At 29.9% G+C, this 15,595-nt stretch overlaps 1 pseudogene; it reads left to right on the top strand.

The window, feature by feature from the left end:
- Positions 1–15,333, top strand: part of LOC149547163 (serine carboxypeptidase-like 46) — a 62,358-nt pseudogene extending 47,025 nt beyond the window's left edge.
- The last annotated feature ends 262 nt before the right edge of the window (positions 15,334–15,595 follow it).

Raw genomic sequence — 15,595 nt, 5'->3', positions numbered from 1 at the left:
AGATAGAGGGAGAAGTTGACAGAAATAATTAAAAGTTAATCAAAATAACATAAGGTGAAGCAATACAAAGGGAGAAAAACAAAGAACAAGGAGGCAACAACAAAGAGGGAGAAGTAGAAATGAAGAAATCAGAATATTAGAAGGAAGATGTAAAGTTACAATTTGCTTTTTGGCATTCGATTTACTATTCTAACCTATTTAGCCTATGGTTGAATAGTATATTCTGATGGTTGATCAGTTTGGTTTTCCATCAATGCCAAAGAGGGAGATTGCTGAAAATCTAATTGAAAAGCTCATTGTTGAAGATCAAAGAGGGAGATTGTTGGAAAGAAGAAAGAGAATGTTTTCAATCATTGTTTTTCCATTAATGTCAAACCTGCTACTTAAAGGAATGACATTTTCTTATATGATCCAAGTACTATCACTTAGGTGATTGATGAAGAGGATTTGATCAAGAAGATGTGACAAGAGAACCTAAGGGAAAGGTTGAGTTATGATGTTGTAATGAAGTGAAAGAATTATTTAAGACAGTGGTTAAATGATGTATTAATAACATGCTCAAAGATACAGATGCTGGTCACACTTAGAAACATTGGTGGAAGAAGTTGTAACAAGGTTGACTGCAAGCTTAAACTAAAATCATTAGTGGATGTTGAGCAAGTTAGTTAAAGCTGAACAAAATTTCTAGTTGGAGCTGAGTAACAGGAAATTCTAGTGTGTGCCAAGTGAAGATCAAGTGCCAAGCATTAGAAAATTCTTAGTTGGTGCCGAGTGATCTTCAAGTGCCGAGCATCAAGAAAAACATAGTTGATGTTGAGTAAAATAGTATGTGTCGAGCACCAATATTTCAATAGTGTCGGGCTACTACATTGTTTCAAGTGATGACAATTCACCAAATTTGAGCTGACATAGTGGTTACATTGAATTTTGTGAGTGAGTTGGAAGATAAGGATGATGAGCTAGTGGCACAGAATCCTATGTAAACCATTTTAAAGTGAATTCTAAAGGATTATTCAAGAAGTTTCTGGAGGAAACAAAAAATGGGTTAAATACAATGAATCCTACCTAATCCATGTGAACTAAAAATAAAGAATGAAAGAATCAAATAGAAAAAGGAACTCCAAGACTTTTATTTAAGTAGTCATAGACCAAGAAGTAGAGAGTTGTTGATACTGTTATTGCTGAAGAGCCAAGTTTGCAAAGTGGTTGAAAGGGTGTCAAGGGGGAGACATCTAGGAGAAGGAAGAGCACAGAGGCTCTGCTTCTATGAGTGGTCATGAAGAGATGATTGCACTGGTACATTGAGTATTGAGACTCAAGGAGACTAAGCTTGAAAGGAGGGCAAGCTGCTAGAATTGCAGAGATTGAAGGCCAGGCAAGGGTATGAGTTGAGAAGTGATTTGAAATCTACAAGATAAGTTATATATTGTAGTCAGATCAAGATTTTTCTAATATTCTCTAGAAATTTTATTACATCTCAAAATCTTATGGAATTAGGTTGGCCTAACAACCATTTGTAAATCCTTTAACAAGGTGGCATTCCAAGTGAATGTTCTAAAGTCCTCTAACCAGGCCCACTTCTAACAAGGTGGTTAAATCCTCTAACGAGATCACATTTAATAGTGTGTTGTAAGCCTTTAACAGGGCATCATTTCTCAAATTGGTGGTTTTTCTCAAATTGGATTTCCACATAAATTACTGTGTCATGTGTTGATTTCTTATGTGTTATGCTTGCATGTTGATTTACAGTAACTTGCTAGTTAGATAAGTTAAAGCTTGGATGAATGAATGGTTGAAAGGGCTCACTATACATAGTGAAAAAATTGAATAGGACATTTGGACCTTGAATAACTAATTCACCCCCCCCCCCCCCCCCCCCCCCCTCCTCAGTTATTCTAAAATATTTCTAACACCTACCTGGTTCTAATGTTAAAATCGTAACGCCTAGAAGATTTGTGAGAGAATTTGCTTCTATCCAAGGACTCCTCTCTAACAATTCTCCTAAAATTTCCCTTCCAAAATTTGATTCCAAATTTGCTTCCAAAATTCACGTCCCAAATTCATGTCTCTAAAAAAAGAACCCTCTAATTGTGATAAGGAGTTCTCTTCTTAAATCTGGGCACTAATTATGTGATCACCTAGGAGAACTCGGTGCTCACTAGACTTCAACTCAAAATTAACTTATATTTATCTTTCTTAATCTTTCCTTTATCTTGCATTAATTTTTTTCATACATGTTTATGAATTATTAAATAACTTTATTCAATTTCCACTTTACTTTACTTTATTTAATTTATTAAGTTTTAAACTCATGCACACATTATGCAATTTAAATATCTTTTAAAATTCACTTGTTTTATATTTTTAATTAATTTCTTATATTTTAGTCTCATGCACACATCATGGGAACTTAAAACTTTTAATTAATATATTTTCACTTTTTAATTTATTTTTAAAACTTAATTGATAAAATATTTATTAACTTAAATAATAATAATATTTAGCATTTATTTAAAAATGAACTCTAAATATATTATTATTAAATTAAATAAATATTATCACGTTCTAAAATTATCTTTATCACTTTTATCTTCAAATTTAATTCTTTTTATTTACTTAATTTCTCAATTAATTAAATATAATTAAATATTTAAATATCATAATAATTTTCTATTAAATTAGACTATTAATTTAATCTTTTAATTAGACTTAATTAATAGAAAATACATTAAAGACTCATAAAACAACATAGGAAAACTTATATATAAAAATGACATACAAAATCAAACTACAGGGTTATAATCATGAATTAACATCATTCGATGCATTCAGAGGGTACTTGACTCAGATACTTGTCCTAATTTTCAATTAGGACAAATGGCTTAAGGGTTTAGAATTTAGACTTAAGAATTTATCTCCCCTCTCTTACCATTGAGATAATGCGATAGGGTACGCTCATCCTAGCAATTTAGGAAAGTTGATACCCAGTACCTGCAACCTACATAAAAACTATGCATGTACAAACACAATATTCTAAGCTAAACAAGCAATGGAAAGAAGTGGTGCATCATGTAGATCCTGACTAGCAAGTGACTATGACTCTCTTCCTTAACCACATCAGAAATTCCATACATAAAGAAAAAAAACATGCACACCATACACATGCAGTATGAGGTAAGTTCCATGAGAAAACACATAGGAATAAACCATCTAACTAAGCATCATCAATAACTGAAAGCACTGCAACAATCTTCATGCATACATGAAATATAGAGTACCAAGTAATCTCATCATATAATAAATTGAATGTAAAAACAATATCTGATAATATGAAAGTAATGCTACTAAACATCAAGCATAAACTAGCCTAAAAGAGTTTGGCATTGATAATATAAATGCGAGCTAGGGACAGGCACTATAGTCCCTCATATTAGAAAAATGATGCATGTATCATAGATAGCAGTTGTTCTCATCACATGATTAGTGACAAAACTAAATTTGAACATTTAGAACATTATGATGGTGAAAGTGTTAGATTTGCAAACAATGAACCATGTTATGTGAAAAGAAAAGGAATCATAGCATTAACTGATTGAATCAAATGTGAAAATGCCTACTAGGTTGAAGGATTAAGACACAATCTACTCAATGCAGTGCAACTAAACAATATAGGATTCAAGGTAGATTTATGAACGAAAAAGCTAAACTATTGGATGGAAAAAGAAATCTAGTTGTGTAATGCCCTACTCAGGAACCCAAAAGAAATAAACCTAATATGTTACAAAGTTTATTGAAATTTTTTTTTCAAAATTTTAAACAACATCAAACTAAAAATAATGCAGAAGCAATATATACATACACATCAAGAACATGTAATCAATTGCAAATACAGTTTCAATTTCTCAAAGGTTCCTTCACATTGAGTCACATTTAATAAAGTTTTATTAATAAGTTTAAGTTTGAATTACAATTTTCATAATCATAAAATGAATAAAAAAATACATAGAACCATATAAGTAAATGGATAAGTACAACTAATAATATGAAAAGCACATCTAATGAATAACATCCACTACACATATCATAGGGTATGCGAAAAAAGATACAAGTACATCAATATACAATACAATATCTCATAGGATCTAAAAACACATGATACATAGATACATGAAATAAATAGAAGTCGTTAAGATAAGAGGATGAATAATAATGGTATCACTGTATCAAGGAGTATCCAAGATCTATCAATTTGAGGGGGACCCAAATGGTAAGAATACACTACCTCCTGACCATGTGGTCACCTAATTAGGCTCTCACTCCCATCGTGTAGGAGAGATAATCTACAATCTAGATACAAATAATCAAATCATAAAATAATCCTAGCCAAGAAATCCTTATACCTCAAGGGTAATATAAACTACTCAAGAAGAAAAGCTAATCAAAATCAAAAGGACACTCAACCAATACCAACACCACATACTAAGTCAACATACAAATAGTAAGACCAAAAATATACAACTGCCTCAAAATCAATGTAGTATCACAAGCACAATGACCAACAGATAACAACTATCATCAATAAAAGTAAACTACCAATCACTAACTCGAACAATTAAAAACATCATCAATGAATAACTAATCATTCGTTAATAAAAGTCAATTGTTAAGAATAAATGACATCCAATCAATGTGTATAAACTCACAATAAATATACCATCGAAAGTAATATCCAACAAGTACACCACTAGATGCAAATATAAAAAAATTATGAAGGAGACTCAGGCTACATACTACGGAGTGTCATCACATGAGCCAACTCTAAGGTTACCCTTGCAGTCTCTTAGGACTTTGACCCCCTAGTGACTCTATGCGAAACCAAAATACCCTTACATGATGACAAGGAAACTAGTCATACCTCTCAAAGTATCATCTCCATCTCATCCTTAGTCTATACAAGCATTCAATGCATGGACGAAAAAAAAAATCTAACTTATCTTTTTAATGTATCTCAAGGAAAGGGCTAGGCAAGATATTTTAATTACTATATTATCACTTATTACATAACTTACAATGAGTTACCCTTGCAGCCATTTTGGGTCCTGGCCCCCATTGCAAGCCACTCTCATAGACATGCACCTAAGTTAGCTTCCCAAAAATCACAAACCACAATAGTGTCTCATACCACAAGAATAATATTGATCAAATTTGGTTCCTTAATAGACAACCCAAAAAATTACATTGGTTCTTGAAAACCCAAGTTCTCATAAATGCTTAATAGCATAAAGCTCATAAAACATAAATCTCAATTCAAATAATAAAGTTCATCATGACATCCAGTCAAATAATCATTTAAAAAATCTCAAAAATAACTCTAGTACACATCCTAACTTGGCCAATTAAACAACCCACAAAAAAAACAATCAAGAAAATAAACATCACAAGACTATAAATAGAATATTAGAAAACACATAATTTTCAACCACATGATTAATTCCACCAATTTATCTTATTTAGTTTGGGTCATAAGAATGTGTTTAGAAATAAAGGAAGAATATACATGTTACTATAAATTGTTATGCTAATATACTTATTTAAAACAATAAGTATTAAATATCCAATCTTTTTGCGCATATAAAATATCATGTTATTAAAATTAAATAATCATAAATCATAAATGATTTAATTAATAACATAAATGTATATTATTAGATTAAATATTAATATCAATTTCATGTTATAAAATATTAATATAACTTCTATTTAAGTCTAATATTAATATTTACTTTTCTTTTAATTCATAATGCAACTAGAGATAAAATTATAAATTTAATTTAATTGTTTATAATTTCTCTCATAAAGTCATATAGTTATTAACTAAATGATTACAAAGTGAACTCCACCACAACTTCTCTTAAAATATAATTAAATTATAAGTAAATATTTATTAATTTTCTTTTTGCATTAATAATTATAAAATCATTTATATGCAACTAAGAGTTTAATTAGACTTAAATAATTACTAATACTAACATTCACTTTATAACTAATGAATAATATTTATTTAATTTTTAAAATTAATAAATTATTATTAGTTTTAAATAAATCAATCAAAAAATTATATTATATTTTTATAAAATAAAAATAAACATGCATTTAGTATTTTCACATGTTTTTGATTTCTCAAATCATGCAAGCATACTATACTTAGTTTTCTATTTTTAGCATATTTGTTTTCATGTGCATGTAACCATACTATACTTAGCATCTTAGTTTTAGCATGTTTGTTTTCACATGCATGCAACCATACTATACTTAGCTTTCTACTTTTAGCATATTTATTTTCACCTGCATGTAACCATACTACACTTAGTTTTTATTTTTAGCATATTTATTTTCGCATGCATGTAACCTTACTATACTTAGTTTTTTATTTTTAGTTTATTTATTTTCACATGCATGTATACATTGAGTTACAATGTGCTTTCCTCTCAATTAATCTTTTGCTTTCCAAATAAATATTATGATTAAATTATTTTAGACGTAAGAAGAATATTTGTCTATATTAAAAAATTCATGAGAATCACATAGTTCTAATGACAAATTTAAAGTTAAAACTCTAACTATTCAATTTATTGTTTTCTTCCAATTTTCAATAATCAATTTTTTGATATATTAGAAAGAGAGTTTATAAGAATATAGTCACAATAATTTTTTACAGTTTTCTGTAATTTTCCTCAGTCAAGTTTTCTTGATTAATAAGTTTTCCTTTTTCAAAATGTACAACATAATTCTGTATTCAACAATCAATACAGGAAATTAATAAGCAATATGCAAACACCCAAGAAGACATGAAGCAGCTAGATCTTTTAATAAAATTCTGCAATGGGTTTTCAAACCCTACCTCAAAACCACAGCTAAAATCTGAGACAATCAGTGAATGCATGCAAATCCAAACCCTTTGAAACTTTCAATAATTCTTTTGATCCAATTCTGAATTTTGCTCCCCAAAACTTATGTAATTGCAAAATGAGCTCTACATCTTTGATAAAGAGTTCTCCTTTAAATTAGGGCTCTAATTGTGCAATGACGAGAGGGAAATCACTATCAATTACTATTTATTACTTTATTACCTTTTACCTTTCCATGCACAACTCTTTTAGATATTTAATTATAAAATATCTTAATTTAAATAATTAGCTTTCTTTCTTTAATTAATTTTAAAGTATTTTTAATAATATATTTATTAATTTAATTAATAACATTATTTAGAGTTTATTATTAAAATAAAACTCCTAAATAATTATTATTAAATTAAATAAATATAACTATGCCACAATTAGAACTATAACTTTATCTTTAAATTTCACTCTTTTATATTTTATTTTCCTTTAGTTAATTAATTAGTACAAGCACTAATTAAAGCATAGTTTATTATTTAAATTATTAATAATAATTAAAACTCATTGTTTAAATATAACTCTAATTTAATTATTATTAAATAAATAATTATAGTAAAGCAATATTAAATCTTTAATATTTTAATTCTCTTTTTGTCCAACTTCTTAAATTAAACTTTTAAATTAAATCTTTTATACTAAAGTACATAAATATCATCATATTCTAATTTCTTTGTAACCAATTTTCTAAATTTAGATATCTAAATTAAGAGTTTTAGATTAAAACACATATTTAATTAGTTTTATAATTAATTAAATATTCTAATGCTCTAATTTTTTTTTTTAATCAAATAATATTTAATAATTCTCAATATTATATGATTAACCTAAATATATAATTAAATCATTTACTAAATAAATTACAGCCAAATCTACATAAAAGTAACATTATCAAAATAGACCAAAACTAAAAATTAAAAAACACAAACAAAGATAGACTCATTGGTTTAAAAAAGGGTGGAAAGTTAATTACAAGTCTTCCTTGCAAGACAAGTATTTAGGCTATGATTGGGATTGGACCTGAATATTATCTCCCTATTCTTACCATTGAGTTATTGTGATAGGGCGCACTCATCTTGACAATTCAGGGAAGTCAATGACCGGTACTTACATTCTGTATAATAGATGAGCATGTATATGTATATAAATATATCCAAACTAATCAAGCAATGGCAATGATTGACACATCATGTAGATCTCGACTAGCAGGTGACTACGACTCCCTCCCTTAATCACATCAAACATGACAAACATAAAGATAAAATAGACATACACACCATACACATGTAAGTATGGAGTAAGTACCATAATAATTATAAATCAAACATCAAATGCTCATATAAATTAATGCATCATTACGAATATGAAGTAATCATCATTAAAGCATCATCTGACATTGCTATGAAAGGAATCACATTTATTAAATATGAATCATTAATACACTAGTAACCATAATCATCAAACCACACATAAAATATAATCAACTAAGTAATCATTGTTGATATATCTCTAGTCCAAGGCATAAAAGAGTTTGGTAAATATAATGGAAAAACAAACTATAGGTGGGCACTACAAGTTGGAACTGAGAATCAGACAAAAGGTAAATTTTTTAACCTAGATCTCACTTAAAATACATGTTTGCTAGCTCAGATAGAGGAAAATTGGTTATGGCATTAAAGGATGTGTCATGTTATCTTGATAACCTAGTTACCATTAGCAAAAATAAAAGAGTAAGAGGCATACCTTATCTAAAGAAACCTAAGATGGGCATGTGTAAACAATCTTAAATTAAAAAAATGAGTAAATTTTTTTTAAAAATCAAGTCCTACAATTATGAATAAGTTTTGGAACTAGTTCATACAGATCTTTGTGGGCTAATAGGTTTGGAAAGATACTATGGAGACATATATTTCATTCTATTTGTTGATGATTATTCTAGGATGATGATTGTTATATTTTTTTAAAGAAATTTATGATGCTTTCAAAAGTTCATAAAGATCTTTGTGGGCTAATAGGTGTGGAAAGATACTATGGAGACATATATTTCATTCTATTTTTTGATGATTATTCTAGGATTATGATTGTTATATTTTTGAAAGATAAGTATGATGCTTTCAAAAGTTCAAATGGTATTTGACTAGAGTTGAGAAAGAAATAAGGAAGAATCCAAAATGCCCAAGATCATATAGAGGAGGATAATTCATCTCAAATGAATTTAATAAGTTTTGCAATGCAAGAGGAATAAGAAGACATGTATCAACACCTAGAAATATAAAAGAAAATTGGTATACCAAAAAGAAAGAACATATCCATCATCAAATGTGAAAGAAAACTAATGACAGAAAAGAATATTGCACCAAAATAATGGAGAGAAGCAATCAACACAATAGTTAATACACTAAACCAAATTCAACTAAACAAAGGTATAAAAAAAATACCTTATGAATTATGGAATGTATACAAACCTAATGTTTGTTATCTTAGAGTATTTGGAAGAAAATGTTATATCTTAAAAGATGAAAGGAAAGGAAAGCTTGATGCAAAAAGTGATGAAAGAATATTCCTAAGTTACTCCAATAAAAACAAGGCATTCAAATGTTTTAATCTTACTACTCACAAAGTCATATAAAGTGCACATGTGAAGAACATAGCAGCAAGGAACCTAAAGACTGCAAAAAATTTATTTATTATGAGGAGGAACATGAGACTTTACCTTAGAAAGTTGAATCCAATCAGCAACCAAGTGTACCTAGCAATTCACTGGTAGTTCAACCCAAGTCACAAGCATTGCAACCTAAGTCATAGTTAGAGGAACCTGAGTTACAACCAAATCATCCAAAAGAGCCCAAAAAGAAGGATAAAGATCTAGAGGAACCAAGTTCAGAATCAAGTAAGAAAGATCCAAGACTTGAATTTTTTTTTATAATACGTCATGCACTTGAACAAATAATTGGAGGAGAGATATAACACATACTAAAAAGGAACAAATTGAAATGTACATGTTTTCTTAGTGAATTTGATCCTAGATCTATAAAAAGATGCTCTAGAAAATGAAAGCTGGATAGAAGCAATGAATAAATAGATTAAGCAAGTAGAAAAGAATAAAACCTAGTCTCTTATTCCTAGACCTAAGGATAAGAATGTGATTGGTACAAAATGAATATTTAGAAATAAGTTGAATGAGAAAGGATAAGTAACAAGAAACAAGGAAATATTTTTATGCAAATGTTATGCTCAAGAAGAAGGTATTGATTGTGGGGAAACATTTACCCCTATTTTAGGACTTGGAGGAGTCAGAATACTTCTAGCATATATGTAGCACAAAATGGATTCAAAGTGTATTAGATGGATGTTAAATCAGCTTTCTTGAATAGAGTACTAGAAGAGGAAGTCTACATTGAACAACTAAAAGGTCTCATTGATCCAAGCCAAAGAAACATGGTATGTAAACTTCATAAAGCTTTATATAGATTGAAACAAGCTCCTAGAGCATGATATGAAAGACTGGATGGATATTCAGTAAGAATTAGTTTTGAGAAGAAAAATGATAATAGAAATTTGTCTATCAAAGAAGGACCACACGACAAGATATTGCTTGCAAAAATTTGTGTAGATGATATCATATTTAGAGGACTTGAAATGTTATGCAAGACATTTGCTAGAGAAATGAGGAAAGAATTTGAAATGTCTATGTTTGGAGAGATTAAATACTTTGTAGATCTACAAGTTCATTAGATGAAGGATGGGATATTCATCACTCAATCAAAGTACATCAAGGAAACATTAAAAGTATTTGGAATGGAAGATTTAAAACTAGTTGGAACACCTATGTCTATTGGACATAAATTGCTTAAGAATGATGATTTAAAGGAAGTAAACTAGACTACTTAGAGATCAATGGTTGGAAAAATTCAATATGTGGTTCACACCAAACCTGATATTGCATTAGCAATAGGCATAGTTACAATATTTTTTGCTAATCCTAAAGAAAATCACATAATGGTAATCAAAAGAATACCTAAAAGGGACTAAAGAATATGGGTTATGGTATAAGAGATGAGTTAATCTTGAGTTGAGAGTCTTTATAGATGCAGATTTGGTAGGAAGGATTGATGAAATAAAAAGCACTAATAGTGAAGCATTCTTTCTTGGAAAGAGGCTAGTGTCTTGGACAAGTAAGAAGCAAAATTGTATACTCAAACCACAATAGAAGCACAGTATGTTGTAGTAGTTTCCAATTTTTCTGACATAATATGGATCAAGCAACTAATGTTAGTAATGAAGGAAGAAATCAAGGAACTAGTAGCTATTTATTGTGATAAAACTAGTGCAATCAACATATGTAAAAATCCTATGATGCACAAAGACAAAATACATTGCAATCAAGTATCATTTCTTAAGGGAATTCATTCAAGACAAAGAGTTTAGGTTGGAATATGTGAACACCAAGGAGAAGATAGAAAATATGTTTACTAAGGCCTTACCTAAGGATGCATTTATTTGTCTATGAGATAAACTAGGGGTTATTTCCCTATTTGATGCTCACTAAAGAAAAAGATAGTGAGGCACCAACAAAGTTCTATTGAAGATCTATCAAGTTGATGTAGGTTGTCACACTTAAGGTGTGAAATACAGAGCATATTGCATATGAATTAGTACAAAAGGTACATTATAACATCAAATTTTAAATCATTTGAAATTTGATGTGAAAGAGGGAGAGTTCAGTAATGTCAACAAAGAAGAGTTGAAAGGAAGAATGAAGGAAAAAATTAGTATTAGAGTGAAAGAGGGAGAATTATTGTATCTCAAATGGAAGATATTCAGATGATGGAATGTACAATAAAGAAGGAGAAAATGACAAAAAAAATTTGACAGGAAAGTAGTAGAGACAAATCTAATAAAAATCCCAAAGGGAGTTGGTATGGATGAGAATTAGAATAAAAGTAAGGATATTATCTCATTGCTCATACTTTTATTAGTCTATGTTGACATATTGTGTTTACATCAATGCCAAAGAGGAAGTTTGTTGGAAAAAAATCTTAAATTATATATTTTGATTGATGTTCACATAAATATCAGTATTAATCAAACAATCTAGACTTTGTCGAATTAACCTTGTATATCTTAGTATTGACCAAGCAATCAGGTAAAGAAGGTAATTTGGTATTAATTAAGTAGTTGGTTAATGAAGGGTATCCTGCTTGTAGTATTAATCAAGTCGTCAGACATTGAAGGAGTTTCAATATTAACTAAGCATTTAATCCTATTATTGACCAAGTGACAATAGAATGCATTTGTCTAATAAATAATTGATTGAGGTTGAATATTTGGATGTTTATTGATTATTTGGATTGATATTTAAATTGACTTGTGCTTGCTTATGATATATAAGAAAGGTGAAGTTGTGAGGATAAAATGTACAGGTGGAATATAAAATAAGATGGGTATGTTAGCGAAGGAAAAGGTAGAGTAGGAACGTTTGGAAGATAATCTACAAAGAACATCTAATCAGTAAGGATCTAGAGGTCAAGCTAGAACAAAGATCTAAATCTTTAAAGCAAGTTGCTTTATAAATTAGGTCAAATTACTATTACGTTCTAACCATTATAGTAGTAAAGAAATCTCTTAACATAATTGCCTTAACAGTCATTTTACAAATCCTCTAACAAGGTGACATTTCAAGATTGAAGTGTTTGATGACCTCTGACCATGCCACTCCTAATAGGGTGATCTAAACCCTTTAACAAGGTCACATTTGATAGCATATTTTGTAACTTTTAATAGGGCTAGCTCCTAACAGGGCTCACTTAATAAAAGTGAAAATTATTGTGACTAGTTTTTTAAAAAATAGTGACAAAGCCACTTAATATATATAAATAAATATGTGTGTGTGTGTGTGTGTGTGTGTGTGTGTGTGTGTGTGTGTGTATATATTCATTAATCTTACATTTTATATTTTATTTTATTTTCTAGTTCTAAGATACAAAGCTCCCAGAGAAAAGAATCAAGAAAAAAAACTTTGTTCATTGTGACTAGATGCAAGGTGGTTTTTCCCAAATTAGGTTTCCACTTTAAATCTTGGTGTCATATATGTTCATGGTATTTTTGTTACTAAAATTTTGCACATATGTAAAATTTTAAGTATACATGTAGTGAAAATACAAATGTGCTTTTCATTTCATTCAAATAATAGAAATGTCCTTGTATTTATTTATTTTCAATTATACATTGATGTTCTCAAACAATGAAATGAGGTCATATGTTGAATAGAAAAAATCTCACACAAGTTGTGAGTATAGCTCACTATATTAAATTTATTTCATAAGGAAATATATAAATAGATACATATGAATGAAAGAAAAGAGGAGTAGAGATAACCAGTCATTGCCTGTTGCTTTGACTGGTTATAAACCCTCTGTCTGGTGCACTCATCTTGCTCTGAGCTCCATGATATGCAGCATCTGCAAAAAACATGGAAGAAACTGATGTTAGATCTCAAAGGATCTAAGCAATGACTATCTCTACAATGACATATTCTATCTATTGATGCATTTCAAATAGAAAGGAAGCTGGAAGAAAGAAATAAAAGTCATTGTGAGTGTCACGAGCCCGTGCTCGAACCTTACATGATAATATGCTACAACAAGTAAATAATGATCAATGTCACAGATGGAAAATAGCTATAGTATGAGAAATCAACACAAGAAATACTTTAAGTAATGTTGAAATTTAAAAGGTTTCAATGCAAAAAACCATGTAAACAAAACAAAATAGAGCACTATGGAAAATAAGTCAAAGGGAAATAACATATATCTTTCATGGTGGCTATAAAAGAGCAATATTGAAACAACTATTGAACCAAAAAAAAAAATTGAATAAGCTCAAAGCACAAAATACTGAGCAAGAAAAGAATGTGAAGAGGTTTCGCCAAAGAGAGCAGTGACTACAAGAGGCTTCTTTAAAGCAGCAGTATGGGAGTACAAAGATGATTGTAGCATATCCAGCCTCATCATATCAAAAGAAGTCTACCACTGATATCATTTTTATAGAAAGAATTAGATTTCAGATGCAGCACTGGAGACATGCTTGCTTAGCCTCTGAAGGTGGAGTAGTGTCTTCTTATAAGACAATAGCCCTGAACAATGAAATTTTTTGCACAAGACCTTGTTTGAGAATTAATGCCGCTAATAATTACCAAGTTCAATTGATTCTAGAGGTATTGATAAAGTTTACTGAAAATCTTGTTCCTCTTACTAGCTCTGATGGAATTGGCATGGAAAAAGATTTAAGGTTGAATCTTCATTTAGGAATCTCTTGGAAATGTTAGGCAACATACACAATATGTGTGAAAAAAGAAATGAAATGCTGTCACAAAGTTATATAAGTTCATAACAACAAAATAATAGATCATTTCTTTCAAACAACATATATACTCAAAGAGAGAAAAGCACATTTCCAGCAAGATAGAAAAAGCACAGTTCGGGTTTTTAAAAAATGAATCCAACTAAATGTATACTTAAGTTTTAAAAATGAAGCATTGTTCTTCATATAATAGCAGAATACTACATTTCCAGTAGTGTTCTTGGAGCTCCAAAATATGATCTTGTGAAAAGGTTTCCAGGGCAAAATGATGAAGAGTTCGAGCAGTATGTTGGTTATATCACCATTAGTGCATCCGAGCCCTCTTTTATTATTTCGTGGAAGCTGATGTTGCTACACCCACATCAAGGCCATTATCCTTGAGGCTCACTAGGAGGCCCAGATGTTCATCACTTGGGGTTGGAGTATTTGAAGAGCCTACTCCTTTTAGACCTAGGCGTGGTGTTTTGGAGGATAATCCATACTCTTGGAATAAAGAAACAAATGTACTGTATGTTGAGAGCCCAATTGGAGTGGGACACTCATATTCAAATAACTCCAAAGATTATGAGAATTTTGATGCTGATGCTGCCAAAGACAATCTAGCATTCATTTTGAATTGGTATTAGAAATTTCAAAAATACAGAGATTTGGATTTTTACATCACAGGGGAGAGCTACAATGGGCACTATATTCCTCAACTAACAACTCTTGTTCTGCAATACAACAAAAGAAAATTGACAAGCCTATAAATTTGAAAGGAATCTCTCTTGGGAATCCCTTTGTGGGTATTGAGCTAAGCATAAACAATGGACCATTTTTTTGGTCACATGGGCAAATATTAGATAGAGCATATAGATGGAGTCAAAAAAGTTCAAAACTCTTCAACATGATGGATTCAAAAAGAGAAAGATCATATAATAGCAGCGGCATACCTCCAAAGCCAACCATTGTGAAGAAAATTCAGTCCAAAGCTGACCACTGTGCAGAAAAAATCATCAAAATCTCCAAAAAATGACTGATGAAACCCGTGTTTCTCTTCCTACAAGATCCTTCAGAAGTTGAAAATGAGGAAAATGAAAGAAGATTAGGGCTTTTCAATATGTATGCCCTTTTTAGTTTTGCATAAATCTTTGGAGTCCATGGGCAGTATTTTTATCCCTTTTTTCTTTTTTGCGAAGACTGCTTTTATGCATGGTTTGTTTTAAATATAAGAAACAATATTAATGTAATATTTAATATTATTTCTTATATTTAAAATGTAAAAAATAATTAAACGG

This window comes from Cupressus sempervirens, chromosome 7, assembly GCF_028749045.1.
Source record: "Cupressus sempervirens isolate cs-2001-9-10 chromosome 7, ASM2874904v1, whole genome shotgun sequence".
Classification (NCBI taxonomy): Eukaryota; Viridiplantae; Streptophyta; class Pinopsida; order Cupressales; family Cupressaceae; genus Cupressus; species Cupressus sempervirens.
Note: the sequence above shows the minus strand (reverse complement) of the source record. Positions and strands in the feature narration are given on the sequence as shown.